At 51.6% G+C, this 24902-nt stretch overlaps 1 protein-coding gene across 2 annotated transcripts in view; it reads right to left on the bottom strand.

Moving 5' to 3' along the window:
- The window catches only part of PAK5 (p21 (RAC1) activated kinase 5), a 158455-nt gene that overhangs the window by 70587 nt on the left and 62966 nt on the right, over nucleotides 1-24902 (bottom strand). Inside the window, exon 1 of one of the 2 annotated variants that reach the window (XM_054290460.1) lies at nucleotides 10686-10691. The exons of the other annotated variant lie outside the window; for it this stretch is intronic. The gene's annotated coding sequence lies outside the window, so the exon portion shown is untranslated. Of the gene's footprint in view, nucleotides 1-10685; nucleotides 10692-24902 lie in introns of those variants that run through there. 2 annotated transcript variants of the gene reach the window in all.

Here is a 24902-nt window from a genome sequence, read left to right as displayed (position 1 = left end):
CAAAGCCTGCTACAGATGCTAACTCCAGGACCTCCCGGCGCATGAAAGGCAATGGTATCCAACATGCAAATACTGCTGGAGGTGGGGAAATGGTCTGGGAACGCTGACTGCTCTGCTTTGAACCAGTTTTGTACATTTGAGGTGCTTTACATGCAATGCCAGTCGTGACTGGAGTTGAGATAAATTTTGCTTCATAGTGCTTTAAATCCAGAACCATGAAAGAGCAGCCAATACTTTGGAGAGATGCTACTCTCAGCAGGTCAAGTATGTGCATTGATTATAACTCTCCTGTTTTAACAGTTTCTCTGAAAACCCCAGGCCTTTGGAACCTGAGACATACAAGAAAACATTCAATTTTCTCTCCAAATCTACTTTAAAAGAAATAAGGAGAAAATGAAATGCTCTATGTTATAGGCAAAAGTCTTGAGCAATGGCTATAAGGACCACAAATGTTCATGCAACTCAGAGTTTCACACTTGCCTGGCTTTAGTGTCTCATCACACAGGCAGGCACTGCCTTTTGGAGCTGCTTTCAGCAAGGACAGGCGGGTGCCTCATGGAATGACAGGGTGAGACTGTTAAAAGGTTCAGGAATACCATGATACTACAGAGCTAATCACATCTCCAAGTTCCTTTCTTCAAAGATTATTACATCCATTTGACCATGCTGTACAGGTACCCGAGGACTACTTGAGTAATACTGAGAAAGGACAGGAAAAGTAAATACTAAAGGGCAAATTCTGAGCAGCTCAAATTTACAGAGCGAAACACATGCCTCATATAATAAAGGGAACTTGTCAGGAGAATGGAGTATTATCCAATATCTGTCTTGATTGACAGCCTGACAGTCTTTCAGCCATTAAAAAAGTCTTTAAAAAGCATTAGTTAGCAATTATCACCAATTTTCCTATTAAGGAAATTTTCCATGGAAAAATAGTTGCAGTTTAATTTCTAGCTAAATCAGGACAGTTGACTATTTTTCTTCCTCACACAGAATTGGAAATTGCAGGAAAATAGCAAGATGCTCTCAGATCAATACGAGAGCAAAGTAAACAGGCGAGGAACAAAAATGGCAAAAGCTATGGAACAAAACCACACAAAACCCCTTTAATCCTCAGCTGAAGATCTCTCTTCAGAAGCAGCATCAGGTTGTTGTGTAAAAATTAAATGCAGTAACAACATACTGCAGACCAAGTCCTACCAGACGCTGAGGAAGAAGTCAAAATGCTTCTACAAACAGAAGTTTATAATAAATGTGAGCCACAGAGGTACCAGGTTTTTCCCATCACACACACAATGCCAGGGATCCATTGCACTGATGAGGTCCAAATTCAGACTGGACTCCTGGTATTGAAGTGAAGGGGAGAACGACCATCCTGGTAATGCATCGAACTCCAACTTTATTGATCAATCAATCACTTTAAATAACAGTGCTAACGAACGCCATGAATATTCTGTAATCCAATTTCATGATAGGCTAACAGAGAAACTTCTAACCACTCCTCTTGTTTTAGAATACCTACAATTGTTTATTAAAAACAGAAACCAAAACAGAAACCAGAAACTAAAACAGAAACCAGCGTTCCCAAAACTTCTACATCTGTTCTCAGGATGGCAGGCCTTCCCAGAGACGGTGTTCTGCTTATTATGGGAAGACAATCCGAGAACTCCATTGTTTATAGAATGATGCCTGAGAGAGTCTAATTGTTTATACAAATCAGAAGGCTGAGAACTGTTAGAAACTGCTTTACTTTTCCCCTATACTTTTCTCTCAATTGTATGTCTCATGGCCTTTTCTTTAAGTCATTCTCCGACATCCTGGGAAGAAAAAAGCCCTGGCCTTGAGTTCATGAGAAGAGAAGGCACCAGGGTGACCTAACTGGACCTTGCAGTACCTGATGGGGGCTGATAAAAAAGATGAAAAGAGACTGTTTACAAGGGCATGGAGTGAGAGGATGAGGGAAATGGCTTCAAACCTAGTAGGTCTAGTTTAACTGCTTAGGAAGAAATCCTTCCCTGTGAGGGTGGTGGGGAGAAGTTTTGGATGCCCCATCCCTGGAGGTGTTCAAGGCCAGGCTGGATAGGGCTCTGAGCAAGCTGGGACAGTGGAAGGTGCTCCTGCCCACAGCAGGGGAGCTGGAACAAGATGATCTTTAAAGTCCTTTCCAATCCAGGTCATTCCATGATTCATTACAGCAAACATTTCTCTTGGAAGGAAGCAGCTCCGCTGATGGGCAACACATTCCATACTCCTGTCCCCAAACAGAAGAAAAACCATCCATTTATTGTTAGCCTGTGAAGAGACTGTAAGTCACTTTTCAGCTAGCAATGCTCTGAACCAGTGTTTAAATTATTTACCTCATGCCTTGTACTTCTTAAGTACTTGAAAAAGCTCTCCGTGGTCTCCCTGTGAATGTGGCAGTGCCAAGAGTTGGTCCTCAAAGAGACTGGGTACAGAAAGCACTGACGTGGGATGGATGCTGCATTTCAGTAGTTTCTGTGCTGCATCTCTAATACCAGAACACGAGAGACATGCCTGAGCCCCTCATAAAAGCCCTGCCTCAGTAAAGCACTCTCCCTGCTCCCCAGACCCAAGCCTCAGCTCCCATCTCCATCCAAGGGAAGGCTCCTCCTGCCTCACCCCTCGCAGTAAATCCTCCTGGCACTCCGGCACGTGGTTTTGCACGTGTTTCCCCAGGCAGTCTGTAGGGTATGGATTACACCATCTGCTTTACACTGAGCCCTGTCATCAATAGTTGGTTTTGGCAGGGCACCTACTGGCAATAACCTCTCCTTCGCTGCCAGCCCTCCCTGACTCCGGCAGGACAGCCCTGTCTCCATCCAGCCACACGGTAAGAGCAGGCATCCCCACACCGCATTGTTCTCGTTTCTTTGTGTTTCTACTTTCCATCCTTCATCTACTGCCCTAAAAACGTCACAACAGAGAGCAGAACTTAAAAGGCAATCACCACCTGCAACTTCTGGAGCAGCACTGAGCTATTCTGGCAGTCAGGCCTTTCCCCAAACACGCTGACAGGGCCCACATCCCTGGTGCTGGGAAGATGCAGCACAGCCCCCGCTTTGGGCTGTTTCATTTCAATCTCCTGCACAAAAACAGGAGCACCTCTTTATCTCCTGGGCTCCACAGCAGCCAGTGGCTTTGATTACAGCCCCGGCCTGGGCACTGGAGCACGGGATAACACAGCACCATTAACACTGCTGCTGCAGCTGCCCAGGCCCTGTGCACAGCTGTGACAGGGACAGTGCCACCCCACTGACAGCACCATGCTCACACTGCTCCTGTGCACACCCTGTGACAGGGACAGTGCCACCCCACTGACAGCACCATGCTCACACTGCTCCTGTGCACACCCGTGACAGGGACAGTGCCACCCCACTGACAGCACCATGCTCACACTGCTCCTGTGCACACCCGTGACAGGGACAGTGCCACCCCACTGACAGCACCATGCTCACACTGCTCCTGTGCACACCCGTGACAGGGACAGTGCCACCCCACTGACAGCACCATGCTCACACTGCTCCTGTGCACACCCTGTGACAGGGACAGTGCCACCCCACTGACAGCACCATGCTCACACTGCTCCTGTGCACACCCTGTGACAGGGACAGTGCCACCCCACTGACAGCACCATGCTCACACTGCTCCTGTGCACACCCGTGACAGGGACAGTGCCACCCCACTGACAGCACCATGCTCACACTGCTCCTGTGCACACCCGTGACAGGGACAGTGCCACCCCACTGACAGCACCATGCTCACACTGCTCCTGTGCACACCCGTGACAGGGACAGTGCCACCCCACTGACAGCACCATGCTCACACTGCTCCTGTGCACAGCCGTGACAGGGACAGTGCCACCCCACTGACAGCACCATGCTCACACTGCTCCTGTGCACACCCGTGACAGGGACAGTGCCACCCCACTGACAGCACCATGCTCACACTGCTCCTGTGCACAGCCGTGACAGGGACAGTGCCACCCCACTGACAGCACCATGCTCACACTGCTCCTGTGCACAGCCGTGACAGGGACAGTGCCACCCCACTGACAGCACCATGCTCACACTGCTCCTGTGCACACCCTGTGACAGGGACAGTGCCACCCCACTGACAGCACCATGCCCACACTGCTCCTGTGCACACCCTGTGACAGGGACAGTGCCACCCCACTGACAGCACCATGCTCACACTGCTCCTGTGCACACCCTGTGACAGGGACAGTGCCACCCCACTGACAGCACCATGCTCACACTGCTACTGCAGCACGCTGCTCTCAGCTGCAGCTCAGCCGTGCAATTCTCTGCCCTTTGATTAACATTTCCCTGTGACACAAAGCTTCAATAGGAACAAGTTCTGCTCTTTGGGAAGGAGGAGTTCAGTGCGTGCAACAGGGAGAAATTCATGTACCATTATTCTTTCCAGCATGCTTCAAAATCTGGGATAGAGGCACAGCTCAGGGCACATTTACTTTGTTCTCATCTCACTCTCAGGGAACCTTCCTACTTGTTCAGCCTAGAAAATCACCCTTTGCTGTAAAACACAAAACCAAATACCCTCCAAATCCAAGTGAGCAATGCTACAAATCTGTTGCCTTTGGGCTCTTTACACCCAAGTGAGAGAAGTTTAATACATGCAAACCCCGCTTTCTGTGGCCTTGGCAGAATTTGGTTGAAAAAGGAAACAATTTAAACATTCTGCCAGTTTACCTGCATTTCACGAAGTGTCCTGTAACAATCCTTTTGAACTATACCTCATTTCTATGTCCTTTGGTTGTATCTTAAGAGCCCTTCTGTGGGTGGTGTGCAAAAAATGCATCAAAAATCTTTTAAGTTTCTTTATTTACATGACCCAAACAAACAATATGGCATTAAGAATTGTTTTCACAATCCTGTGAAAAGTCTCCCGGGATGGATCAAGCTTCTCCAGCTCAGAACTGGAGAGTTCTGCACCTTTGGAAAAAAAATAAAACGAAACACCCAAGGTGCTTTTCAGAAGCAATTATCATAATCCCTGCTGTTACCCCGAGGGAAGCAGAGGCACGCAGAGGTTAAATAACTTCTCGGAGGTGGCTCAGTGAGCAGCAGAGGCAGGATTAGAGCCACGGTGCCTCCTGACTCCCAGCTCCAGGCTCAGCCCCTTAAATAGCTGCAGTGCAAGCCATCAGCTCAGCCTCTGAGCATGCCTCCAGCCTGGGCAGCGGGGCAGCTGGAGTTTAACTCATCACACAAAACTTCCTATGGACAATCCCCAGAAAGAAGCCTTACATTTTACCAGCTCTAACCTGCCCAGCCTCTATGAAAAGTGCTGGGTGGATTTTACTGCCACCAGTTTGGGACGAGTGAATTATTCACACGCAGCAGAGCTTGTCGGAATAAAAGGTTTACAGGGCTATCACCAGGATCATTCCTGTGGCATTTATTCATTCCAGTTTCTGTTTGCTGGCATTTCTTTTGTCCTCCCCTTTGTCACCAGGATTCTCTCCACCCTTCCCTTTGTGGGGTACCTTAACCTCTAAAAAAAACAACATTTCTGCTAAGAGAGCGTTTTAGTGACACGGCACATGTTTGTTTACATTGTCAGTTTTGTGTATTTCTACAGGGATAGCTGACACATGTAGTTTTCCCCCATCAGAGGTGACCGTGTATGTCTATTTCCACTATTCCCTCGCCTACAGCTGCGGTACCTCTTTTATTTCTTTAGCTGCCTCCAGCAGGGAACAATAAATCCAAAACACAGTCAAAAAAAGGACAGTCAGAAAATGGAAAAAATATCTCGTGCTATTTTTGGCATCTAAGTTCTTTGGCTTAACCTATTTTTGGCAGAGCATCTTTGTTCAGCAGAATCGGAGCCCCGGCCCTGTGGCACCGGGGCAGCGTGCCCCGCTGCGGGCAGAGCCCTTTGCCGGCAGCAGCCTCCAGCAGCAGAGCACAGCCAGGAGAGCCCAGAAGGAAAATGAGGGGAGACAGGGCTTCACTTCCACTCTGCATCACCGTGTGCTCGGAGCGAGCCACGCCGCCCTGCCTGGCCGTGCCCACGCCATATGCGCACACAGGGTGGGTGCACCGTGCCCTGAGCTTGGGGGAAGGCAGGGCTGCCCCCAGCCCTCACAGGAGCCAGCTTTGGCGGCTCACGACGTGTAAATATTAACTGGCATCTACGGCTCATGTTTAAATAAAAGCTTCGCTCAGGAGATAAGGAAGGTTGCAAATGGCAAACGGCAGCCCTGAGGAGCTAAACTTGATTCACGTATTTCTGCTTTGCTGGTTTGATTTCAAAAGATATTCAAGCTCTGTATCTGAAACAGTTATTAGCTTTGCACTTCCACCAGATGCACCTTCCAAAAGTGGCAGCATTCTCACACGGCACAGAAAAGAAAAAGTTGGAAAAGATGCAAACTAGCTGACTTGGTGTGTTGTGGCTGGCCCTGCGTGACGCAATGGGAGCACACACTTCTCACATCGCTGCGCTCGCAGGCAGCGCTCACAAAGGGATATCTTTGAACCCTCTAAGGCACAAAACTTGGTTTAAAGCTGGAATTTCATGCCAGGGCTTTCAACAGGCACAGCTGAAACACGAGAGAACCAAATACTGTGGCTGGTCTTAGACCAGAAGCCTTGGCCGCAGTCCTGACCCCTGAGTTGTTTTCTCTCCAGGAAAAAAACCAAAACAAGCAAAATTTAACATGTAATTGCAGAGGAAATATTTTGTTTTCTTTGTCACAGGGACAGACCCCCAAATGCAACATTGAGTCCTCCTGGGCTCGGTGACATGCAGGCTGAAGCACCCGCACTAACAGCCAAGTCCCCCGTGAATCTCTGTGGCCTAATGGAATAAAGGCTTAATTAGAGTTACCTGAACATTAAACACCACTAAAGCGCTCTGAAATTTGCTCTGAAGGGAGCTAGGAGGAGCTGCCTTTTGAACGGACAGAACTAACTGGGGTTTTGTTCACAGCTGTTAATGGTTTTGAATCATTCCCCCTTTCAGCTTGTTCCCTGATTATGAAGTGAATGCAGCTGTGCATCAGGGAGTGCTCTGGCACACCTCACCACCCATCACAGCTGAATGCAATTGGGGGAAATCGTCATAAACATATCAAGCTTTGTATCTAGAAAGAAGGAAGGTACACTATGAAGCTCCTACTGAGCAACACATAAACCTGTATCAGACACTGGATAAGCTACAAGGGAAGGTGCCATCAAAACCAAGGCTCTGTTGGTCATGCCATCCATTTTTTAAGCCAACAGTTGTTTAAAACATATTTCTGGCTTCAAATTGCTACTGAGAGTAGCAAGACAAGTATGTTCAAGAGATTAGAATTAATGGTAAAAATAAAGAGTATAACTGAAGGATGGTAGAAAGTGTAGGCCCTACAGGTGTGAGGCTGTCAACCACCTGAAATCTCCATCATCACTTGTCTGGTTTCACCTGGCTGCAATCACACACCATTCCATCCTGACAACAGAGGTTTTGCTCAGCTTTCACCAAACCTGGGGAAACCTGGCCAAACCCTGCAGCAGATGCAACAAACGAACTGCTCTGACTTCTGCACGGAGCAAAGCAGACAGAGTCCCAAAAACGCCTCCAGGACAGCCAAACAGCACCATGAGTCAGCAATGCTAATGCCGGGAGCAGGACATCCCAAGGAGCTATTTAAAAGAGAGGTTTTGTTTGGGATTTATGGCTCTGAACCTCCTCAGCTGTTGTACCCACACACACCTGCTGGCAGTTTCGGCACATGCCACACTCGTGTTTGGAGCTTTTGCAGAGTAAACCGGTAAAACCAGAGCCAGTTTATGTTTTTGAACAAGTAGATGCCAAACACTTCAGATTCCTAACTGGAGCAGCTTCAAAGCAGGAAGAGGATTTAGGTGTCAGACGTGAGGGTGATCAGAGAGGAGAAGCAGAGACGCAGGTGCTCTTCTGCTCTGTCTTTGCAGCTCTTTTTTCCATCCATCCCTGAAGCAGCTGCCACCTGTGCCCCTGACAGATCTGTGCCAGCATCACCTCTTGGGCTCCCGCTGCACGAGCTGGAGCTCTCCTAGAAGCCAGCTTTAAACCCCAGCTGCGTGCCCCAGCTGATGTCAAGGGGAAGTTTGTCTCCCCTATGTCAGTAGCAAATCTGGGGTCAGAAGTGACACTGATAAGGTAAAGCCAAACTAAGAGTTGTGATTAACTACCACGAGACGTCTGTTCTCAGCTGACTGACAGCAGGAGCTGACACTGGGGAGCAAATCTCTTACATTGCATTGTACTTCCCAAATATTAGTTTCCAGAGTAAGAGTTGCCAAAACCTGTTACACTGGCAAATAATAATGGGGAAGTAAAATGTTTTGCGGGAACTTGGCTCGTTACACACTTCCATTTTAGAATCAGCCATTGGGATACTGAGAACTCACTGAAAATCAAACACTGACTTACTGTGACTATTCATGATGGATGAAGATGTCCAAGGGAAAAACCCCAAACAAACAGAAAAGCCACTGGGAGGCAAAGAGAGGTGCCAAAGAAATAAGGGAATCAAAGGAGCGATGGGATTGACCAGGTCTGGCTCCACGGGGGACTGGCTGCCAAGGGGATTTGCTATGACTCCTACCAGGGCTCTCCACAACAGGCGTGCCAGGGTTCCTCTGTGGCACTGCTCCCCAGTGTGGAATGGCTCCTGGGCTGCCCAGCGAAGCCTGGCCCAGCAGTCCCTCCAGCCGAGGACACGCACACTGCTGTGACCCGTGGGCTCTCACTTCCTCAGGGTGAGGGTGAAACAGAGGTGAGCAACAGCACCCCGAGCTCCTGCTCAACAGGGATGTGGGACTACGGCAGGCTGGACTCAGATCATCTGTGAAAACTGTGAAATCATGGTCTCACTGGGATACAAACCATGTTTGAAGCAGGAGAAAGGAGAAAGTTTAACTTCAGCACTCTCAACATGAGACATGTGAGTCTTTCCCTTGATTAAAATAATGCTTTTACTCAATTTATCTCCAATTAATACATTTGATAGCATAAATACACAATTCCACAGTGAGCAAAGACCTTCCATCAACCTAAAATGACCTACAGCCAAAGAAAAGCGACTAAGCCACAGCAATGGGGAGTAAGGCGAGCCACAAGGAGTAACTCCCAAAGCTTTAGCTGGCACAGCCAGCTCAGAAACCAGCGCCCTGCCCCACGCAGCCAGATCCCTCACTGCCACCTGGAACCCAGCAGAGCAGCTGCTCACCACGGGCATCCACACACAGCAGAAACAGCAACGCACGGGCAGGAAAAAAGAGCAAGGCAAAGGGCCATTTTGTGAAGCTCAACGCGAACCAGAGGAGATTCTCCAGTTTCCCGTGCAGCTCCTGGGGGGGCAGGGGGCCAGGGAGCCCCAGGAGCGGCACTACACCCACTGGCACCTCCGCAGCAGCCTGCGTGTGGCTCTGCACAGCCAGAGCCACCCCGACAGCCGGCGTGCCGAGAGCTCTGTCCCCAGCAGCACCAGCAGCAGCAGCGATGCTCCGTGCTGGCAGCCCCAGTGCCAGCCGTGGCAGCGGGCACGGCAGGGCAGGGCAGGGCAGGGCAGCACGGCTGCTCCCTGCTGCAGCCCCAGCAGCGCAGCCCAAGTTTCACCGCACAATAAAGGCAACACACTCGGAGCAAGGATTCCTTTGGTGCTGTCTGGGCAGCAGGGACCACCGAGATCGTTCTCAGCACAGATACCAACTCATTTCCTTCATTTCACAAATGCTAAAGCACATAAAAAATTCTAAAATGAACGGGAAAGGCTACTAGCAGAGGAGTGTCACTGCTGGCCCCTCTCAAGTTCTTGGGAATTGTATCCTTACTGGCAATGACAGCCCATTAGATATAACACTGAATAAATTGGGAGGGAAAAAATCTCATTGTTTCTTTCTGTTAGCAGAGGGCTGGTATGTAACAAAGAGGAAGAAAGGCAGCCTGCGTGCTGCTGGCGGGTTGGTAAAAAAATCTCAAGGTCTGATCAATACCATGAAAAAACCACCTCTCCTGGCCTGAGGCTGGAGTGTTATTCGAGCACGGCAGTCACTATGCAGCTCATTTTCTTCAGCTGCGATGATCCGAGGCTCATGAACACTGAAAGAAGAGCGGAGTCGATTGCAGGCATTTCTAACCCTTTACATGAAAGAAAAAAAAAGAAAAAAGAGGGAGTAGAGGTATAGGGACGCATGTAGGAGCATCTCCAGGAGCGGCTGCACAGCTCTCTGGGCACCTGCTCCCTGGGGGAAACCCAAAAGCACATCATATTCGCGGAAAGTTGGGAGCAACTTCTGGGGGGGGGGGGGGGGGAAATGGCAAAAAGCAAAACGGCTTAAAAAGAAAAAAGAAGAGAAAAGCCATTGTTGTAGGAAACCCCGGCGAGCTATCAGAAGCAACAGCAGCTACGGCGATCCGCGGAGAGGAGCCGGGATGCCCTGGCACGCCCGCGGCCGTGCCGCTCCGCACAGGTGCGGCCGGGATGCCCGGGCCGTGCCTTTGTCTGCGGGCAGCGGCGCTGCCAGGAGCGCACAGCGCGGTCTCCGGGCTCCGGGCGGCCCCCGGCTCCCGCGGCCCCCGGGCAGGGGCAGCCGCCGCCCGCGCCCCGGGCAGCCCCCGCGCCCCGGCCCCGCCGCCCTCTCTCCCCGCCTGCCTGCCTGCCTGCCTACCTCGGCCGCCGCCGTCACGCCGCCCCCAGCGCCATGTTCCGGCTACATCCGGGCCCGGCTCCGCTCGCTCCGCACGGCGCGGCCGCAGGTGCCGCCACCGCCCCCGTGCCAGCCCAGCCGAGCCGAGCTGAGCCCAGCCGAGCCCAGCCGAGCCGAGCCGGGCGGGCGCAGCGCCGCCCCCGCAGCGGGCCCGCAGCCCCGCCCCGCCCGGAGCGCCGGGGCCGCGCTGCCACGGCCGGCGGCAGCTGCGCACCTGTGCGGAGCGGCGCGGCACGGCACGGCGCGGCGCGGCCCGGCACGGCACGGCCCTGCACGGCACGGCACGGCACGGCACGGCGCTGCACGGCACGGCACGGCACGGCACGGCGCGGCGCGGCCCGGCACGGCACGGCCCTGCACGGCACGGCCCGGCCCGGCACGGCGCTGCACGGCACGGCACGGCACGGCGCGGCACGGCACGGCCCGGCACGGCACGGCCCGGCGCGGCACGGCACGGGGCTTTGTCCGGCTGTCCGGCCGGCCGCCCCAACGGGCGCCCACCGCGTCCGCAGCGGCCGCGGCACCCCTGCGCGCACCGAGCGCTGCACGCACCGTGCGCTCGTACATCGCCCACCCATCCCTGCACCGCCCCGCGCACCTGCCCGCCCGAGCGCCCGCTCCTGCACCAGCCGAGGCACCTGCCCCCAAACAGCCGTGCCTGCCCCCGCCAGTGCACCCCTCCGTCCAGGTGGGCACCAGCTTGTGCGCCCAGCCGTGCGTGCACGTACCCATGTATCACCCACCTATTCCTGCAGCAACCCGTGCACCTGGGCACCACACACCCATTCCTGCACCCGCCCGGTCATGCACCAACCAATGCATCCACGCATGCACCCACCCACCTGAGCACTCATCCACGGCCAATTCATGTACCCCTCCACCAATACGTGCACCTGCCCATGTACCAATCCACACTCCTACCCACGTCCATTCGTCTGCACCCCAACTCTGCAGCCATTCACCCACTCACTGCTTTTTGCACTTGCACCTCAGTTATTACATTTTTTTTTAATATAAAAACAACCGTGCCAGCGTGTTTTGTTACTTGTAAGCTCTCCCCAGACAATGGTCAGGTGCTAAGGGACAAATCCGGTTAAGGCAAGTGATGGAAGGAAGCAATCAGAGGATGACAACAGACAAACCCCATCTAGCCCATCTAATTTTGGTGTATTACTGCTGGCAATTTGTGGCTGCCTCTGAAAGCTGCTCTAAGCCTACATTTTTATGAAATGTTCCATAAGAAAGATTAAGATTGCCTTTAATAAAGGTTTGTACCCATCCTTCCACATGCTAAATCAGTAGGAAGATGATGGTGTGTGCTCATGGATGACCACAAGCCTCCCTGTCAGGAAACACGGAGCACAAACAGCAGAGTGCTTTTCAGAGGCACCTGCAGCAGAGGCTTCCTGGGAAGAAGAGACCCAAAGCTGACCTGATTGATACAGCCCTGCATGGGAGAGGAGTGATTTCATAGTTGATGATGTTGAATTGCACACCATTTCTAGTTTCTCTGATGCCTGTTTGCATTAACATGCGCTCTGTGTGGCAGGAGCAGAGAGGACTCGACAGGAACAGCTTGAACACAAAGGTGCATTGGAGCCGTGTGGGGTGGATGTGCTGGGCCAGGCAGAGGGATGTGCAGAGGCTGAGGCTCTCACAGCACTAAGGCATCCGAGGCCCAAATAGGTTTTGCACATATGAAAAACCCTATAACAACAACAACAAATCCATCAGAAATGTGCTCATCCATTACCCATTACAGCAGTGCTTGCTTCTGCTGTTTTCATGTTCTGCTCCATCACTGCTCTGCATAATGCTGAGACAAAAGGAGCTCCCTTGGCTCTCCCCAGCACACGGTGTCACTGTTTGCTGGGATGGCCGAGCTCCTGCTCCAGCCTCTGCCCCTGCCCACGGCACTGCTGGGCCACTCTGCTTTCTGGGAGGGACCGGGGCCACAGACCAGCACAAACAGCCCAAAATAGAGCATAAAGTTATTCAAAACCCTGGGCCATAATTTTCACCTCCTAGATGTGGAATTCAGAGACAGGCTGGCTGGGGTCACCCTGAGGGGGTGCCATTGTTGAAGTGACTCTGTTGCTCCTGGTTTCCGTTTCTTTGCAGTGGGTTTTGCAGCCAGAAGCATCATTTGGAATCAGCAGCTACCAAAGAACATTCAGGCTCAAACTCTAAACAACCCAAGCTCTCCCCAGAAAACCCCAAGCCAAGCTAAAACTTTAGGGGAAACCCCCCACACCTTAGTTTTAAACCTCAGCCCAAAGCTGAAGCGTTTCATGAGAGCAGCAATAAGGTGGGACAAGGCAGTGAGGGTTTCCCTGCTCTGAGTCAGCATGAGTGGTGTGTGTCTGCAAAGCAAGGTGCTGCATGTCACATCTTGGCACGCTACACACAGCTTCTGGCAGGGCAACAAACAGAAACCAAGCCTTGGCTGTTTTGTCTTTAGTCTCAAGCGTGACTTGGAGGAAACCGTCTCAGGAATTGGCAGAATGGGCTGATGGCTGCCAAGCTGCAGCACCAGGAGGGAGGCACTGCACCCCTCCAGGAGTGACAGGGAGGGAGGGAAGGAGCAGAAACCCCTCCACAGCCCAGGGGTGCTGGGAGAACGGCTGGCACGGAGCCTCAGTAACAGGAACCTGCAGAGACGCACATGGGAGGGAGGCTGATCATCCACCAGCACAGGAAAATCCATCCTGGTACTCCCAGAGAGCCCTGGACTCTCTGTCTCCATGGCTGAAGCCAACAAGAAACCAGGTCTCTAACTTGGACATTAGTTTCTCCACTGAAGTCAGCTGAATTACCCAAAGGATGAATGTGACTATCTATTTAATACCTTCAATCTGAAAAACAGATATACCCCAAAGCTTTTCAAAAAGGTTCATTTTGCTTTTACCTTACACACAATGGTATGAATCAGAAATATGGCTCCTCGAGCCATTGCAACTGCCCTGAGCTAGAGTTGATGCAAATTAAAGGCAGATAAAAATACATGTCCCTTTTCCAGAAAAATCAGAGTAGGATTTTTTTTTTTTGTATTTATCGTTATACATTTAAAATTTGATCATTTTAATTTAAAACCTGAACCAGTGGCACTAAACATTATGGCCTAAATTTCATCGTAATACTAAAAGAAATAGCAGTTCACCTCTACAAGTTTTAGATTAAGTCAAGCCACTGCAGTGTCTGAAGCATTTGCTGAACCAACTGGATCAGGGGACTCTTGAGACTCTAAGCCCATTTCCTACAGACCCATTTCTTCTCAGGATGCACAAAAAGACATTCTTCCTTTCAGTTCACTCCAATTTGAGAAAATCATTGGGGGTTAAAAACAAAGAGGGAACAGGAGATTGCACCTTCTCCCATATGAGTCTTTAAAAGGATTTGGTGATTAGAAACACCCCAGCCTGCTGTCAAAGAGATAATATTTCCTGTGTTCAAGATGTCCATTTCAAATGTAGAATCAGTTTTGATACCTGTGTTCTTCCCCTTGCCCCATCCCTCCATCATATTTAGGATTAGTATGTGATTTACTGAGCACAGTAACTAATGTATGTTACTTTTTTCTGCAGTGCACCTTAACATGAACATTAAAATAAGCCATGGAGTAGAGGCATCAGTCATCGGTTTGTCACATAAATGAAAATTGTTAAGTAACTTTAGACTTAATATGCAGATTCTTAAATAAATATGGTAATAGCATATCCTGATCACAAGTGAAAAAAGAGTACCAGGCTCCGGTGAGGAAGTATCAGTTGTTCCTTAGGAAAATAATTAAAAACTACAAATGAAGAACAAGATTAATTTAAATAATCAATTTTGTGTTTCCTGCTAGCTGATTTAAATCATGATGAAAATTGTTGATTAAAGCCCCTTATTTAAATCTGTGCCTCTTAATGAGAGTGCAAGCCTATGAACATCGGCCCATCATAGTAATAAAAGACTGTAGAGAAAAAATAACTTTCACAAGAATACTTCCAGGGCTGGAAGAGCATCATCCCTCCTTTGCAAAAAGAAATGCATCTTACCCAGCCAAGCAATTCTTCAGCCCTAAGCTCTTAACCCTGTGAAAAGATCAGGGATAGGGCAATAAGTCATAGGATATTCACAGCCACATTATGTAAGTACAGCTGAACTGGTGATCCTTTTTGCTAACCATTGGAGAGGAAGATGAAGTATTGCTGGAATAATTAAAAAGACAGGTTTGAATTCCCCAAGCAATGCAGATGAACGCCCTGTCCAGCTATTGGTGTTGGTGGCAGCAGCCTTTCAAGGTCCTGGGCTGCTGCAGCGGGAGGAAGGTGAAGGATGCAGGGCAGGGTGGGCCTTTGCCAAGCCAGCACCTGTGCTCCTGTGCAGCCCCTGGCCTCTGTCCAAAATGCTCTTTGAGGGCCACTCCTCTGGCAGCAGAACAATGACTCTCATAACTGCACTTCACATCTCCTCTAAACCTAAGGTGCCTTTGCTTTCCCTGTCAGCCTAAGTCCAAGCCCAACAGCATTCACTATGAATGTACAGAGAATGGAGACAGCTGCATTTCACTGAGGCTGTGTGAGTATCACCAGCCTGTACAGGAACTTTCCATGTCCAACATGCACTGAAACAGGCTCTTCCCCATGGCCCTATCATCCACATTGCTTTCTACTCCTCTCCAAGTAGTCTGGGGTGCATTGGTGCAGCCCCATGGCCTGTCTCTCTATCAGCAGGGGTGACAGTCCCTCCATTTCCGTGCTGCTTGCTCCTCCCTGCTGCGCTGCCCGCTCCCGGCCACAGAGATTTCTGCCCTTTTGGGAAGTGTACCACGGGATGAAAGCCTGAAGGCATGACCTTCACTGTAACTGACATCAGTCACCAGGGGACAGAGAGAGAGAACAGATACATTTCATAAAGGGGCTTTTAAAGCGATTGTATATTTTTGAGCCATGATTTCTGCTATGCCTGGTATTGTTACTGCCAACATTCTCATTGCTGAATGATCAAAAGATACACAAAGATCTATAACTAGGGATATTTACACAGACTTGTCCTCACACACCTGTGATTCCTGCCCTTCAACTCTTATTTCTGAAGGCAGCAAAGGGCCCAACCATGCAAGGCAGAGCACAAGAAGCTCTGTGGTTTGCATCTTCCGAGGATGTGGCTGCTCCAACTCCAGAGACAGCTCTGGGACCATGCAGGAGCTTCAGTGCTGTGATGTGCCCTGAGCGTGGTCCTGTCCTGCCTGAGAGGACAGCAGTGTGGGACTGTACCAGGCTCAGATGGCTGAGATGGTCCTGTCCTGTCCTGTCCTGTCCTGTCCTGTCCTGTCCTGTCCTGCCCTGTCCTGCCTGAGAGGACAGCAGTGTGGGACTGTACCAGGCTCACATGGCTGAGATGGTCCTGTCCTGTCCTGTCCTGTCCTGTCCGGTCCGGTCCTGCCCTGTCCTGCCTGAGAGGACAGCAGTGTGGGACTGTACCAGGCTCACATGGTTGAGATGGTCCTGTCCTGTCCTGTCCTGTCCTGTCCTGCCCTGTCCTGCCTGAGAGGACAGCAGTGTGGGACTGTACCAGGCTCAGATGGCTGAGATGGTCCTGTCCTGTCCTGTCCTGTCCTGTCCTGCCTGAGAGGACAGCAGTGTGGGACTGTACCAGGCTCACATGGTTGAGATGGTCCTGTCCTGTCCTGTCCTGTCCTGCCCTGTCCTGCCTGAGAGGACAGCAGTGTGGGACTGTACCAGGCTCACATGGCTGAGATGGTCCTGTCCTGTCCTGTCCTGTCCTGTCCTGTCCTGCCTGAGAGGACAGCAGTGTGGGACTGTACCAGGCTCACATGGCTGAGATGGTCCTGTCCTGTCCTGTCCTGTCCTGTCCTGCCCTGTCCTGCCTGAGAGGACAGCAGTGTGGGACTGTACCAGGCTCAGATGGCTGAGATGGTCCTGTCCTGTCCTGTCCTGTCCTGTCCTGTGCTGTCCTGTCCTGTCCTGCCTGAGAGGACAGCAGTGTGGGACTGTACCAGGCTCAGATGGCTGAGATGGTCCTGTCCTGTCCTGTCCTGTCCTGTCCTGTCCTGCCTGAGAGGACAGCAGTGTGGGACTGTACCAGGCTCACATGGTTGAGATGGTCCTGTCCTGTCCTGTCCTGTCCTGTGCTGTCCTGTCCTGTCCTGCCTGAGAGGACAGCAGTGTGGGACTGTACCAGGCTCAGATGGCTGAGATGGTCCTGTCCTGTCCTGTCCTGTGCTGTCCTGTCCTGTCCTGCCTGAGAGGACAGCAGTGTGGGACTGTACCAGGCTCACATGGCTGAGATGGTCCTGTCCTGTCCTGTCCTGTCCTGTCCTGCCCTGTCCTGCCTGAGAGGACAGCAGTGTGGGACTGTACCAGGCTCACATGGCTGAGATGGTCCTGTCCTGTCCTGTCCTGCCCTGTCCTGCCTGAGAGGACAGCAGTGTGGGACTGTACCAGGCTCACATGGTTGAGATGGTCCTGTCCTGTCCTGTCCTGTGCTGTCCTGTCCTGTCCTGCCTGAGAGGACAGCAGTGTGGGACTGTACCAGGCTCACATGGTTGAGATGGTCCTGTCCTGTCCTGTCCTGTCCTGTCCTGCCCTGTCCTGCCTGAGAGGACAGCAGTGTGGGACTGTACCAGGCTCACATGGCTGAGATGGTCCTGTCCTGTCCTGTCCTGTCCTGTCCTGCCCTGTCCTGCCTGAGAGGACAGCAGTGTGGGACTGTACCAGGCTCACATGGCTGAGATGGTCCTGTCCTGTCCTGTCCTGTCCTGTCCTGTCCTGCCTGAGAGGACAGCAGTGTGGGACTGTACCAGGCTCACATGGTTGAGATGGTCCTGTCCTGTCCTGTCCTGTCCTGTCCTGTCCTGCCTGAGAGGACAGCAGTGTGGGACTGTACCAGGCTCAGATGGCTGAGATGGTCCTGTCCTGTCCTGTCCTGTCCTGTGCTGTCCTGTCCTGTCCTGCCTGAGAGGACAGCAGTGTGGGACTGTACCAGGCTCACATGGCTGAGATGGTCCTGTCCTGTCCTGTCCTGTCCTGTCCTGCCTGAGAGGACAGCAGTGTGGGACTGTACCAGGCTCACATGGCTGAGATGGTCCTGTCCTGTCCTGTCCTGTCCTGTCCTGCCCTGTCCTGCCTGAGAGGACAGCAGTGTGGGACTGTACCAGGCTCACATGGTTGAGATGGTCCTGTCCTGTCCTGTGCTGTCCTGTCCTGTCCTGCCTGAGAGGACAGCAGTGTGGGACTGTACCAGGCTCACATGGCTGAGATGGTCCTGTCCTGTCCTGTCCTGTCCTGCCTGAGAGGACAGCAGTGTGGGACTGTACCAGGCTCACATGGTTGAGATGGTCCTGTCCTGTCCTGTCCTGTCCTGTCCTGTCCTGTCCTGTGCTGTCCTGCCTGAGAGGACAGCAGTGTGGGACTGTACCAGGCTCACATGGCTGTCCCAGCTGCCAGAGCCCTGCTGTGTCTCAGGTTCAGGGACACAGTCCCTGTTTCAGGGACTTCTCGGCCTCTGCACTGAAGTTTGGGATCCATGAACAAAGGGATTCGCTCCTTTTCCTCCCCCCAGCATTTTGCAAAAGCACTATTACACCTTTGTGTCACACTGCCCTGCAAACGTGCTTCCAAAAGCTGCCTTCTTTCCTCAAAGATCATTTCCAGTACTGAGCAGGATCTCTCAGAGCCCTTGACTTTGCAGCTGGCAAAGTTTACAACATGTTTACAATACCCTGCATAATTTGGCTATGAGATAATGTATAGTATAGTCCTTCAGTGGTGCACAGTGGGAAAAGAACAAGTGGAAAAAAATAAGGTAATGCAAAGCCAAGAAAAACAGATGGTAGCGAGCTCTCCAAGGGGCAAGAATGAATAAATAACTGCAGAATTTTTTTGTCTGAGGAAAAATATATTGTCAAATCAATAACACAGTTTTTAGGAAATGCAGACTAGATCAAATGTGCATTTTTCCAGTATTAAACAATGGCACTTCATCAGGACTGATGGTCTGTGCTGCACGTGTTTGCCTACATGAAACAGAGAGAAGTAAAAATAGCATTGCTCCAAAAAGTTCTTGTTTGACCTCAAGGTTACATTTCATACTTTCTGGGAAGTTCTGCAATAGGTAACAAGCCAAAAGTTCAGGTGGAAATCAGAGTGCCCCAGCGCTTACTGTGCCCTTTAGCAGCACTGTATCTTTGATAATCTTAGTCAGACCTGCAATTCTGAGAGAAAAGAACTTCTTGACAATTTTGGGAACATTCCCGTGCCTGCTGTTAGGGCCACAGGAAACTATACTATTTAATACAGCTTTAGGTTATCAAATCCCACCATGCTTGATTTTCTCTCTCCAGCCCATGGTGTTTGTGCTCTTGGGCCTGAGATTTGCCTCACTTTTCCTTGGCCCCCAGCTAGAGAAGGAATTGTTTTGTCTCCCTACTCTGTGAAGAGAGCTTACATCCCTTAATATGAAGCTCAGAACTACACACCAAAACAGCCCAAGATCTGAAAAATATAAAAGCTCCAACTTAAGGCATGATAAGAGCAATGGCTGCAGTGTCCCCAGTGCTCACTGGGCCACGGTGATGTGCTGGGCTGTGGAGCAGACGGAATCCCAGGCTGGAAGGAGCTCTGACAGTGGGACAGGAGCCCTTGGCCCTGTGAAAGGCCCGGGTGCTCCATCTCCCAGGCTGGGTCCCTGGGCCATGCTGGGGCTTGCACAGACCAAACCCTGCAGATCTGCTGGGGAAGCTCCCCAAGGAGCCCCATCTGGGGAGGGCAGCCAGAGCCCAAAGCAGAGAATGAGCAACCCCAGGGCTGAGGGGCCAGTGCACCATCTCACAGCAGTGCTTTGAAAATATCAGCCTTTCCTTTCCTCACAGCACACGGGAGGTGGGCGTAATCCACCTCCATTTCTGCTCCAGAAGATCTGAACTCACAGCGCTGCCTGATCTTGAGAGCTAACTGCATGTCAATAAATCAAAGTGATGGGGTACTTCTTGGAAGCCAGTAGCTGGCAGAAGCCTAGGAAGGGTCACCTCTTCATCTCACTGCTTTTTGGGAGGTGGTGAAGGCTCCATTATCATGCCCACAACACCATTGATAATATTTTCATCGAAGCTCCATTCCCTGTTCTGCCCATGCAAATACGAACAGCAAAGTCACCGTTACTGCTGGGAGCAGAACCTGAGCTCCTTAAAACCACGTACTCCTAAGGTCTGGAAGCAATCACTTTTCCTATGCAAAGGGAACCCTCCCTCTAAAAATCAAAGTCTTTCTGGGGAAGCAATAAACCCACAGACGCGCCTCGCAGCTGCTGAAGCCCCTGCTGCCCCCCTGCAGGTGCCAAGCACTCCTCCCTCTAACAGCAGCCCCAGGGATGTGCAGGGGGCACCCCAGAATGTCCAGCTGGGTCCATGTGCCTGTGGGAGCTGCTGGGAGTTGCTCAGAGGTGGCTCCTTTTGAGACGGGACAGGTTCCAAAGGGACATGAGCTCTCGGAAGAGGCAATCACTGGAATGCCTCCAGCTCCAGCCCCAAACTGCAAACTAAAGTACTTGCTTTTGTTAGAACATATGGCAAAACCCTGCATCCTACACGTGCTTTAATGCCAAGAGTGACTCTTAGTTTGGCATCCTGCATGGCAAAGAAGCCAGCAGGGGTTTTGTCCAAGAGAGAAGAGGGATGAAAGCAGGCATTTATCTCACTGCTATTTCAGCTTCTCTTCATTTCCTGGTCTGCACCACATCCCTGGGTCAGTCCAGCTCCGGCCGTTCTTGGCTGTCCTCAGCCCCCTCACCTGAGTGTTTTTGTACCTGACCCTGACATTGCAGGCTACAAAGGACTGCATTGCAAGGACTTTGTAACCCGAGGCGTTTTTCTATTACAAACATTCCTTTGCACCAAATTCCAGGTAGGCTGATATTGTAATGTCATTCCAATCACCTGGTGGAATACTTGTCTATTCCTCCTTTCCGAGTATCAGTACCCAGCCTATATTCCCTCTCTCATACTTAAGCCTCCAAAATTGCACTGATCAAAGCAACCTGCATTTATAAACTGATGTGCTCTTGCATTCGAGAGATTTGCCAAGTGCTAAATATAAGGTTTCCCACTATACTCAAATCAAATTCAAATTCCAGCTGCCTCTCAGCTAATATGCAGCAAAGGTTTAGCAGTACAAAGCCGTGTTTGTAGAATCAGACACCAAAGATGATTAAATTAAACTGAAAGGGGAATCAGTACAAGCCTGAAATTAGTTTGCTGAAGATACCAGAGTTCATTTCCTCCCACTGACAGACGGAGCCACCTCGTGACCTTTAGTGATCAGAGCAAACAGGATCATGCTTTGCCAAGTCTGCCCCCTCCATCCCCAGCAGTGCCCTGAGTGGAAAATCAGCTGCAGCCTCTGCCGGCAGGGCAGGGGGCCTGCAGGATGCTCACACCAGGGCAGCAGTTCAGACACTGCCCTCACCCCACGGGCTGGGATCCATCTCCTCCCTCCAGCACCTGCTCCCCAGCGCTCCAGGTGTGCACTGAGATCGGAATAACAGCTCCTGGGTTTATCTTGGTGGTCTCTGCTCTGAGCAAAGGACTCCTCATTCTTTGATTTGACCACGGTGGTGAAACCAGGAAGGTGCCTGAAGTTGGCAGGGTGAGTTGATGAGATGTTGAGAGCAGGCAGGAGCAGGAAGGCATCCCAGGGGTGGGCAGGCAGTTTCTTCCTTGGTTTTGCTTTGCTAATCTGGCTCTTTTGAAACAGCATAAAAATTGCCAATGGAAAAAAAAATCCTAACTTTGGCTATAGGAAGAGAGCTGAAGGGATTTAAAGCATATGGCAGCAATAAAAAGTTGTTCACCTTCTCTCTCCCACCCTGCCCCATTAGCTGCTATTCTTGGGCATTGTCTCTGAGCACTCTGGATGATGGCTCCATGGGAGCCATGGAAAACCCCCTGCTGAAAACAAAAGCTTCTCTTGACTATCACGTACACACAGGTTTGCCAAGACACCCTGTTCTCTCCCTGCAGCCCTTGTGCTGGTGCCATTCTGGGTCTCCTCCGAGCACAGGCGGGAGAACAGCACCAGGCTGTTTGCTGTTCCTGCCATGCTAATGTCACTGACCTGATTTACAGACCGCACTCAGACCACGGCTCCTGTTTGGGGACTGGTACAAACTGGTGCTGCTCCTCAGAGACTTGCACGCAGTCAATTTTCAACAACAGAAAGGATTTTCTCCCTGTAAGAGGCGAGGGCTAGCACAGCTCCTTGGCAACATTTAAATTGAAAGGATAAATTGTAGGAGCGGTTATTCCAGTGCAGTGGCACAGCCTCTTAACAAAAACCCCTGCTATCCAAATTCAATTAGACATAGCCCAGGAGGGAAAGAAAAAAGGCACAAAACTCTGCTGATGGAGCTTCCTCTGCCAGCAGTACCTGGGTGTTCCTCTGCCGTGCTCTGGGGTAGCTGTGCCCTCTTCTGGACAGAGCAGAGCCTCCCACTGGGCACTGGTGGCAGGAGAACAAGAAGCCCCTCTCCATCAGCGCAGTGGCAGGAGAGGAGAGAACAGGCACCCTCAGCTGGGCCAGGAATGGAGGAGGAGATGGTCACACTGTGCTGAAAGCCAAGCTGGCCGAAGGGCTGCGCGTGCAGGGAGGGGAGCAGGAGTGCCCAAAGGGAACCCCTCAGGCACGCAGCCAAGCAGGAGCCGTGCAGCAGCACCTGCGGCTCCAGCTGCCCTGCCCCAGGGCGCTGAGCCTGGGCACTGCCAGGCAGCGCGGCCGCGCTCTGGGCACCATCACGCTGGGCTCCAGCCTTCCTCTTCACTACCGAGGATGCAAAAAGGATGTGAGGTTTGCTGCCAGAAAATCCTGTCTGAATAAATAATGCAGCTCTAAATTTGAATTGGTGGAGCTCTTGAGGAGCACATCCTCACTGTGTTTGAGGCAGCTGCCTCCTGCCAGACAAACACACACACCACTGAGCTCATGTGCTGCTGCAGCAGTACCTGAGGCCAGTTGGAAAAGCCAATATGGTCCATTTCTCCTGCAAGATCTCCCAGGGGAAATATGCCTCAGCCCGGCTCAGTACTTCCCTTGTGCTATATCTGTATGGAAATTGCATGCTTTAAGGTTTTGTTTGGGATGGCCAAGAAGTCAGACCTTGCTGAAAAGCCTGGGCTGGGCATTCTCAGAGAAAAGCAGTGCATGGTCCTGCTCCCCGACAGCTGAGCCACACTAAGTAACAGATGAGGGCCATACTGCCACAAACTGTTTTCCAGGCTTCCCCACACAAACAAGGCACTAACCACGGCTTTTCTTCCACGGCTGGAGGCCAACACGCCCCTGGGCAGCATGAGGATGGCCCCACACCAGCTAGTTTCTGTTGACTGACACGCATCTCCTCCTCCTTTTCTTCTGGCTGAAGGCTGGCTCAGTTTGTGATGGCAGAAGCCTTGCAAGAGCAATTTTAGAGGTGCTTACAAAAACAAACAAACACACCACACCCTTGCCATCAATTGTCACCTGCCCTAGACCTGTTTTACATGCTTCTCACTTGCAGGAAATCATCCATGACTTGAGGAAATGCTCTTTTTGACATCTTCCTTTCTGTGAACTTTGTGTTTCCAGGTGAACATGTTTGAGACACGGGCCTGGGCAAAGAGCTGCAAACAAGGGTGAGGACCAGCCCTGGGGTTGGCAGTGCCACGCTGCCCTCTCCTGCCAGGCTCCCCAACAGATGCTAATCCACTGTCCGTGATTACTCTCTCTAGGATCTGTAAATCCAGGCTTTGGGGATTAAGGAGTCACCCCCCTTTCCCAAATGAGGGAATCCTCCCTTAATCCATTCCTGCAGGCACAACTCCACCAGGAAAAACCCAGCATTTTCTGGGGAGTGTGGTCCTGACTCTTTGTATTTCGAGGCTGCACAGAACACCACACCCAAATGCCTGTGCTTGAGAGCCCTTCAGCATCACAGCTGTGGCCACAGATCACACCTCATAACCCAAACCCCTTTCACTGCCCCTTTCTGGTGTTGTTTGGGTGTTACCTGGGGTCTCCCTCCATGGTACAGGCACTGAAAGGCCCTCCCAGCCCCACTGCCCCCGGTGCTCTGGAGACAGCCCCTCCACAAAGGATGCAGCCTTTGGGGTGCTTATCACTGCTCAGCACCCAGTGGCTGGAGCAAATAAAAACAAGAACTGAGGAAAAGTGCCACAGTCAATCTTTAACCAGCTCAGGGAAGATATGGTCTCAATTGTCCTTATTCAGCATTCACCTCTGGGTGCCTTTCACCAGTTTTAACCCACATTTCAAGGCTGCAAAGCCTGCACAAACCAAGCAGGTTTGTTTCATTGTAGTCTTCCCCCCGTCCTCCCATGCCCAGCTGCTTTTCCACCCATGCTTGCAAGAAGCCCTTTCTCTCTGGGGATGCTTCTGCCAGGTGACCTGTGGACACTGACACCAGCCACACTGAGCCCAACCCACAGCAAGGAGCGCGTCCCAGTTCCCACTTTGGCTCACCCATAGGGCTGTGCTCACTTATCTCAACTTTTCACTCTATTTTGAGTTGTCAGGGCTGGCTGAACGTCCCCCTGCCACCCTGTGCTGTGCCAGTGCCAGCCCTGGTTTATGGGACAGATTTTGGGGGAAAGGATAACTCACAGTGTAATGCTGTATCCCTGATCAACCTGAAAATCCATTCCTCCAGCTCCCAGTCACGTGGCTCCAAGAAAGTCAGGTTTTGTAAAAATCTTAAACAACTTTCAAGACATATATAGGCTGTTTACAACCTACATAAAACTAATTTACACAGAGTGAAAACATAACTCTTCATAGATCCAAACAGAAACAAGCCGTGTGCCAACACCAGCCACTGAAAGCATCCTGGAGGCCAGCCTGATGCCGTGGCTCTGCGCTCTGCCGGGGCAGGGCTGACACGGCTCTCGGCCGTCCCAGGAGCTCCCTGCAGCGAGGCCAGCCGGGCTGAGCCCTGCCGACCCTGAGGTAGACCCTGCCGGAGCGAGCCGGGCGGCTCTGGCCGCTGCCGGACCCTGAGGCGGACCCTGAGTCGGGGCGGCTCTGGCCGCTGCCGGACCCTGAGCCGGACCGAGCCGGGGCGGCTCTGGCCGCTGCCCCTCGGGCAGCTCCGGAGCGCACAGGAGGGCTCGGCACACCCCAAATC

The sequence above is a fragment of the Melozone crissalis genome, unplaced genomic scaffold (assembly GCF_028551555.1).
Source record: "Melozone crissalis strain CALT ecotype California unplaced genomic scaffold, PUWL_Pcris_2 ptg000081l_1, whole genome shotgun sequence".
Lineage (NCBI taxonomy): Eukaryota > Metazoa > Chordata > Aves > Passeriformes > Passerellidae > Melozone > Melozone crissalis.
Note: the sequence above shows the minus strand (reverse complement) of the source record. Positions and strands in the feature narration are given on the sequence as shown.